This window comes from Sceloporus undulatus, chromosome 6, assembly GCF_019175285.1.
Source record: "Sceloporus undulatus isolate JIND9_A2432 ecotype Alabama chromosome 6, SceUnd_v1.1, whole genome shotgun sequence".
Classification (NCBI taxonomy): Eukaryota; Metazoa; Chordata; class Lepidosauria; order Squamata; family Phrynosomatidae; genus Sceloporus; species Sceloporus undulatus.
Window position 1 is genome coordinate 109,709,379 of NC_056527.1, and position 8,022 is coordinate 109,717,400.

Consider the following 8,022-nt stretch of genomic DNA (forward strand, 5'->3'; position numbering starts at 1 on the left):
TGTTTTTGTGAAATCGAACTCTATACTCTAGAGCAGGGTAGGCAACCTTTTGAGCCGGGGGCCGGTTGCTGTCCCTCAGACAACGGGGGGGGCCGAAGCCAATAAATAAATAATAAATATTTAAAATAAATAAATAATAAATAAATAAATAAATAAGCACTGCCTCGTACTCTCCCATGCAACGCCTTTCAAATGCAGTTCCCCCAAAACCATTCACAGCCTCAGGAGTTGTAGTCTGGTGAGGCTCCAGAGCGCTCCGATAAACCCGGCTGAAAGGCCTCGCCAAGCAACAAATCCCAGGACTTTGCTGGATGGAGGCACGGTGGCTAAAGTTGCACTGACAGTGGTACCCCGGGATACGAATTGATCGCGTTACGAATATCCGGGATACGAAAAAAATAGATAGGAAAAACTGTTCCGGGTTACGATATTTTTTTCGGGTTACGAAAAAATATCGGCGCGAAATTCAATGCGAAGCGCGGCTAGCGGCTTTCCAGCCGCTAGCCGCGCTTCAGAAAAGCCTTTTCGGGTTGCGAAATGTATCGGGTTACGAACGCCGCGACGGAACGAATTAATTCGTAACCCGAGGCACCACGTTATCTGGAAAACCAGGCGATCTGATGACCTAAATACAGGGACGTAGCTAGGATTTGGGAAGGGGGGGGTCCAGACTAAGTGCCACCAATAAATGGGACTTGAGTGTGGCGGCGCAGAGCACACACCATTCATTTTTCTAATGGAAGGGGGGGTCCGGACCCCAAGAACCCCCCCCCTTGGCTACGTCCCTGTAAATAGGGATTAATATGACCCATCATCATCAACATCCTCCTCCTCAGTCATTCCTCGTTGTTGTGGTTGTTCATCATTATCCTTCCCTCTTCATCTTCTCTTCCTCCTCCTCCATCTCCTCCTTCCCTTCTCAGCCCCTCTTCCTTTCTCCTCCCCATTTTCTTCCCTCTTCCACTTCTTCTTTCTCATTCCTCTTCCTTCTTCTTCCTCCGTCCTACTTTTCCCATCTCCTCCCTATTCTTCCCTCTTCTTCTTCCTCTTTCCTCTCCCTCTCCTGTGTCCTTCTACTCCTTTCTCTTCCTCCCTCTTCCTATTTCCCCTCCCTCTTCTTCTTCGTCTTCCTGTCTTCCTTCTTTTTCCTCCTCCTCTCTCTTCCTCCTCCCTCCTTCCTTCTTCTTCCTCCTCCCTCTTCTCTTTTCCTCTTCCGCTCCTCCCCTTCTTCCTTCTCTGCTTCCTTATCTCTCTTATCTTCCTTCCTCCCCTTTTCCTCTTGTTCTCCTCCCTCTTCCGTCTCTCTTTTTCCCTTTTTCCTCCTCCTCTTGTTGCTTCCTCTTCCTTCCCTTCCTTCTCCTTCCTTCCTATTCTTCTTCCTCCCTCCTAATCCTTCATCCTCCTCCTTCATTTTCCCCCTTTTCTTCCTTCTCTTCCTTTCCTCCCCCTTCTCCTTTCCCTTTTTCCTCCTCCTCTTCCTTTTTTCTTCTTCTTTCTCTTTCTTCTCCCTCTTCTTCCTTCTTCCCCTCTTCCATCTCTTTCCTATTCTTCTTCCCTCCTCCCCTCCTTCCTTTCCCCCCCTTTCTTCCTCCTCCTCCTCCTCCTTCTTCGCGTTCCCTTGCCTCCACTTGCCTGTTTTGCCTCGTCTTCCTCCTCTTCCTTACCTGCCGTTGAGGCCCAGGGGCAGAGTGGGGTCTTCCCCCAGAAGTAGGCTTGCCATATCCTGGCTGCAACCGGGATTTTCCCGGTTTTGGTGGTACCCCTCCCATCCCGGGTGCCGCCAAAAACTGGGACAACCCTGGTTGCAGCCAGGGCCTCGCTGCCCTCCTCCTCCACCATGCATGGCCGCTTGCAACTTGTATATTGTGTATTTTGGTTAGTCCAATAAAAGTATAACTTTTTGGTGGCTTTTTGATGTTATTGAACAGGTGTAGCTCCGTTAACAAAGTAGATGTATTTCTGGACATTACATCTTTAAGAGAAAAGTTGGTACCAGAGGCCAGAAACAATATGGAAAGAACAGAGATATTCGGTTCAACATGTTTCAGCAAACTTTTGACTGAAAACTAATAATATGCATATGTTAAGTGACACCACCAGGTCAGGTAATCCTTTACAAAAGTACACAAAAACATTTGAACGTTAATCTAGCGGTTTTGTAGTCCTTTACAAAAGCAGTGGTTCCAAATAGGTTCTCTAGACTTTGGCTCCCAGGTTGGATGAGGATGAAGTCCAAAATGCCTGGAGGAACAAGGTTTGGGAACCACTGATCTAGAGCACTGATCTTTCTTTCTCCAGCCTTGAATTTTCTTATGATTTCCATTTTGGTGCCTGTATACCTCTAACTTTTTTAACCTGCTGGGGTTAGCTGGTGAGTCTGACTTAACTCCTTTCATCTTTTCTCTCTATTTTACTGTTTATTGAATTATTTATTGCAGACACACTGATGCAAGCCAGCACTAACAGTCTGTTGGTTTCTCTCTAAACCCCCTTAACCATCCTCCCAATGCAGATGCTGCTCAAAAAGACTCTAGCTAGACAGAGGATGAGGAGGAAAAGGAGGCTACGTGGGCACAAACAGGCTTTGTAAAAAGAAACCTTCTTTGTCAGAGGCTTTGTTCCCTGAGATGTGCCTGTACCTTTTTACAGTCTGACACAGTAGGTCACTCACCAAGTTTTCCCGCACCTCCCTGGAGAGTCAGAATGCATCAGATCCTACACCACCCAGAACAGTTTCCCTGGAGGACACTGCGCCTGAATGGAGCAGTAGCTGGGAAAGTATTTTGTCCCTGAAACTCCCATGAAATAAGCTCTAAAATGAGTTTGTGCTTATGTTCCATGGGATTTGTCATATGCTTTCCTCTATTATCACTCCAGCTGCTGACACTAGTGCATATGTATATGCTGTGACACTGTATGCCTGCACGTTAAGTTGCCACATCTCAAAGCCTGGCTGCTCATCCTCAGGGAAACAGAGAGGAAACTCAGGGTGAGAACACTGTCCTAAAAACATGTAGATATACATTTCCTTATTTATTAGATTTGTGCGTTTTAGCAGAATGTCATACTCTGTGCAACTCTGGTTGATGCTTAAGGTTTCATGCTTAATAACCTCAATTTTGAGACATCACAAAGAGTTGTCCTTAGGTCTCAGGTTCTGACCCTGAAATCTTAGGGCCTGAGATAGATCTGAACTGGCAACCCAATAAACAACAACAAAGAAGTGTTGTCGTGTGCCTTCAAATTGTTTCCAACTTCTAGCAAACCTAAGTCGACCCTATCATAGAGTTTTATTGGCAAAGTTTATTCAAAGAGGGTTTGCTTTTTCCCTTCATCTGAGGCTGAGAGAGTGTGGCTTATCCAAGGTCACCCAATGGGCTGAGCAGGGATTTGAACCCTGGTCTCCAGAGTCATAGTGGAGGCACATAACTTAATTTATTTGAATCAGTATTCCATTTATAGTTTCTAGCAAAAGACGTAAAATTCAAGGTGGGCCTATACAATACTGATCAGCTAGCAGGCCCATATATTATAGATACATTTGATGACTTGATATTGAAGAAATCCTTGATCACAGTTCCCAGACTAGATCCTCCTGGATTACTAGCTGGGCCAGTTCTTTCTTCTAAAGAAGGCTGGGCAACTTGTTAAACTGCAAGTCCTATCTGCCCTAGGCAGCATAGGGCCAGTGTGGTCTAGTGGTTTGAGTTTTGGACTCTAGCAACTGGGGTTTGAATCCCCATTCAGCATGGAAACCCATAGTGACCAAAGGTAAGTCATTATTTCAACCTGAAAGGGAGGCAAAGACACCCCCCTTCAAATTCATCTTGCCAAAAAACTCCATTATGGGTTTGCATTCGTGTCACCATAAATTGGAAACGACTTGAAGGCACACAACAACAATCAACATTAAAGAAGATAGACACACAAACACACCCATATATGCAAACATTATTTGAAATTACATATATCCTTTTACTGTAGGTTCCCTTTAGAGGAAGAATGGGACTTCATGGCCCTCCAGATGCTAAACTGCAGCTCCCATTATCACTAACCATCAGCTGTGCTTGGCTAGGTTTGCTAGCAGTCACAACAACAACATATGGGAGGCCATACAATTTCCCAATCCCATTCTAGAGCTGGGATTCTTACCCTTTGGGCCTCTAGAGATTTTTTTGCTTCAATTCCCAGAATCTCCAGCTAGTTTCTGATCGGGATTCTGACTGTTGAAATCCAAAATATCTGGCAGACCAAAATTGACAATTCTTGAGAGTTTTGATAACTCTTGAAAGACCAAAATTGAAAACTCTTGAGAGACTCAGTATTCAACTCCCTTGATTTACAGATAATTTTAAAAACAGCTTGGAAAACAAAACACATCCCTCATCCCTACTCTGATGCACAGGGTCAGCTGAGAATGGATGGCTAGAAAGCACTTGGTTGCCTAACAAATGTGAAATGTTTCCCTCACTCTGTCTTCAATAATAATAATAGATTTATTTCTAGCCCGCCCTCCTGAGCTGAGAGAACCAGCAGTGGACTGAGATTATGGGAGACCAGGGTTCGAATCCCTACTTGGTCAGGGAATCCAGGTGGGTGAATTTGGACAAGTCACATCTTTCAGCATCAGAGGAATGCAGTGGCAAACCTCTTATGAAGAAATCTTGCCAAGAAAACTAGGTGACAAGTTCACTTTAGGTCACCATAAATCAGAAACTACTTGAAGGCACAAAAACAACAACTTGCTGAGTTAACGTTTGAGTGACGAACATTGTCATCTAGATTCTCCAAGGGTTATTCAGAGGGTGAAAATAATCCTGGTAGAATGTGGGTTGAATCTTTGTTTTTCACAGGCATTTCAAATGCATCCAATGAAGTTTGAGCGGGGTTGAGGGCTGCCAAAAAACCCCACTTAACCCAGGACAATTGATCTTGTTTTTTTCCTCCTAGGTTTTCCTAAAAGATTCACATTGTCAACTGTGTGAATAACCAATGCGAATAGACCTGGGATAAACCAGGTTAAAACTCTGCATGCCTTGAATGTGTTTCAAACACATCCACATCATTGACTCCATCGTTGTTGGAGTTCTGACACACATGTGAGCAGCATAACTCGCAGAGATGCGGTTCTGATGTTTAAAAAATTGTGTGAACAACAAAACTGGAATGTGTGAGTAAGATTATTCAGATAGTACCACTAAAAAAAACAACAGAATCTGAATAACCCCCCAAGCGTCTATGTCCAAACTTGACTGTTTTCTGTTAAATTCCAAGAATATTCCAACATCTGTAATGGGAACAGCCAGATTTTTTAAATAAACACTTGGGAGTGTCTCCATTAAACATGGATCCTGATTCACAATCACCAAATATGGCTATGGTTTTTGGATTTGGCTGCTTCTTGCCCAGGCTTCTTGGTTTTCTGCAAGCCAAGACAGGTGTTTTCCTCAATCTCTTTACACCTGGGGGGAACGATTCACCCATCCCTCATATCACGCACGTGAGCTTCTTCCCTCTTTCCCCACAAATCTAAGTCAAACTTCCTTAACTGGCAGCCGCCACTCAAATTCAGGCAGATGGTTCATGGCAATACCATTGAGGTTGGCAACCAAATTGCAAATTTAGCAGGAATCTTGTTTCCCCGTGACCCCCTGAGGGAAAAGGGGAGTCTGAACAAGTACACAATCATCATGTATGATAAAGAAAGGCACATAAATCAACAATCTATCACAAGGGAGAGGCCTTGGGATGAAAGGTGTTACATTCCTTATGCAGGTGACTACACTCCTTGCGTGTCAAGAGGCTGATAAGCATCCTTTGAACCCGAATAGGACCCATCCTAGTGGGGATAGGTCATGATTTCAGAAGGCCTGGCCTTTTCTCAGCAATTTGAGGTGCTTCAGGACAGGCCTTTTATGGAGCAACCACCCAATTTCGTTCAAAAATATTTATTGGAACAGGGATGGGCCCAAACGCCTGTGTTTTCCCACTGGTTCTGAGTCTTCCTTTTACTACAGAAAATGTATTGAGGAGAGAAAGATGGAATACTTGCACAGCGTCTTTAGACTGTCAGTTCACATTGAGGCACTCTCCATTCATATTAACAATTCTGCACAAAGGAAAGGCCTTTTACTAAGAGCTTCTCGCATTCTTTACTTAAAATCCAAAACACACTGCAGAAATAATCCAGTTTGAGGCCACTTTAATTGCTCTGGCTCAGTGCTAGGGAATCTTGGAAACTGTAGTTTATTGCAGCACCAGAGTTCTCACAAAACTACAGTTGCAGAATTCCCTCAGATAGAGCTAGGGCAATTAAAGCAGTCCCAAACTGGATTATTTCTGCAGTGTGCTTTCGACCAAATGAAAGGCTCTGACCTCTAAGACAGCTCCAAAGAATAGGACCCAGAGCAATGTATTCAAGCTACAGGAAAAGAGAGTCCACCAAAACATTAGGAAGGACTTCTTGACAGAGCTGTTGAACAGTGGAATACGTTGCACTGGAGTGTGGTGCAATCTCCATCTTTGGAGGTTTTTAAATAGAGGCTTTCATCTCTGGTTTACTACCATTGCTACAAACTGAATTAAAAAATAGTTTGCACTCTATAAACTCAGCAGGTGGAAAAGCAGAGAGCAGAATCTTGTCCTTCCTAGTAGGTGCAGGGAAAAGCAAACTGCTGCATCTTCTCCTAACATTATTTAAAATGTATGCTTTTTTAAAAAAGGGGAATTTAGCATTCTAAACCCCAAAATGACCTCAGACTTGCACCATCACATCCAGTTTTTTCACAACATGCTTTCAAATTTTAATGTTGTAATATGCCACTGAATGAACTAATCCTGGAAAGAATTATCCTGCAAAGAGTAAGAAAGGGCTTAAAGTCTTCTGAGAGACTTTCAAAACATTCTAGCTTACTGATATGAAACACAAAAATCTATTCCAAAATACTAAAAGAAATCACACTGGAACATCAGTTTCCTCACTTAATCAAAGCTGGATAACAACTGAATGAATACAAATATCAAAATTGTGAATTGTGGTACAATATTTTTATTGTGTTTTTCAAATTCAGCACCAAAATACATTAAAACATCTACAATGCTGGGGAGGAAATCATCATAGGCCTGTGTAACTTACCACCTTGATCACTATGGTATTCTTGTGATTGAAAAAAGCCACATTTTTTCTTTTAAGATAAGGTATGTGAGGAGCTCACAGCTTGATTTAAAGTATAATTATGCTTGTTTTCCATGTATTTTGTTCTTAAAGGAAAATGCTGCCTTTTTAAGCCACTATTGCTGTTGCACATCCCTATTTGTATGGATGAGTGGTTCAGGGAATCCTGGCAATGGGATGGGAACTGTGAAGGCAGTTAAAACAGGGCAGCCCTTATTTTGCATGTTGACTACCCTTGATTGAAAGGGAAAGGGAAGGTGGGTATATGTGCGAAAGAAATCAAATATGTCATTTAGTGTAACAGACAAAAGGACAGGGTGAAAACAGTGAAGAGGACAAGGCTGAAAGCAGCTCAAGGTGTATGCCCTTCTCACTGGAGGAATTGATGTGGGCTATTGGTCTGCAGGACTCATGCTGCATGCCTTCACTTTTCTTTAAGGAGGTACGTACCTTCATTGTACAACTACATCATTCTGAACAGCATTTTGATACCATCTTTTCTTCCAAAAGAATCCAAATAGGTAGTGATGGCTCTGGCCCTTTTGTGTTTGCAGAAGTACAGAGTATGGATTATTATCTGTAACAGCAACAACAAACAACAAGAACATAATATGTATCCCCCTCTTTCCCCCTCCAACCTGCTTTTTAAAAAGCAACTTTGCCTGATGAAGTGACTGTGGAATAGGGATTATTGTGTCTTTTTAGTTGTAGGTATTACCATAATATGAATAATAGATATGTCATTAATGCTTTTTTTCCTTTTTTAAAAAGTGCCCTATCCCTTTCCATGCTCCATGTGGGGAAAAATGCAATCTTTCCTCATCTTTAACATAGAAAGGAAGAAAGCC

At 42.8% G+C, this 8,022-nt stretch overlaps 1 protein-coding gene across 1 annotated transcript in view; it reads right to left on the bottom strand.

The window, feature by feature from the left end:
- The window catches only part of PRSS8 (serine protease 8), a 687,619-nt gene that overhangs the window by 170,457 nt on the left and 509,140 nt on the right, over window positions 1-8,022 (bottom strand). The window lies entirely within an intron of this gene.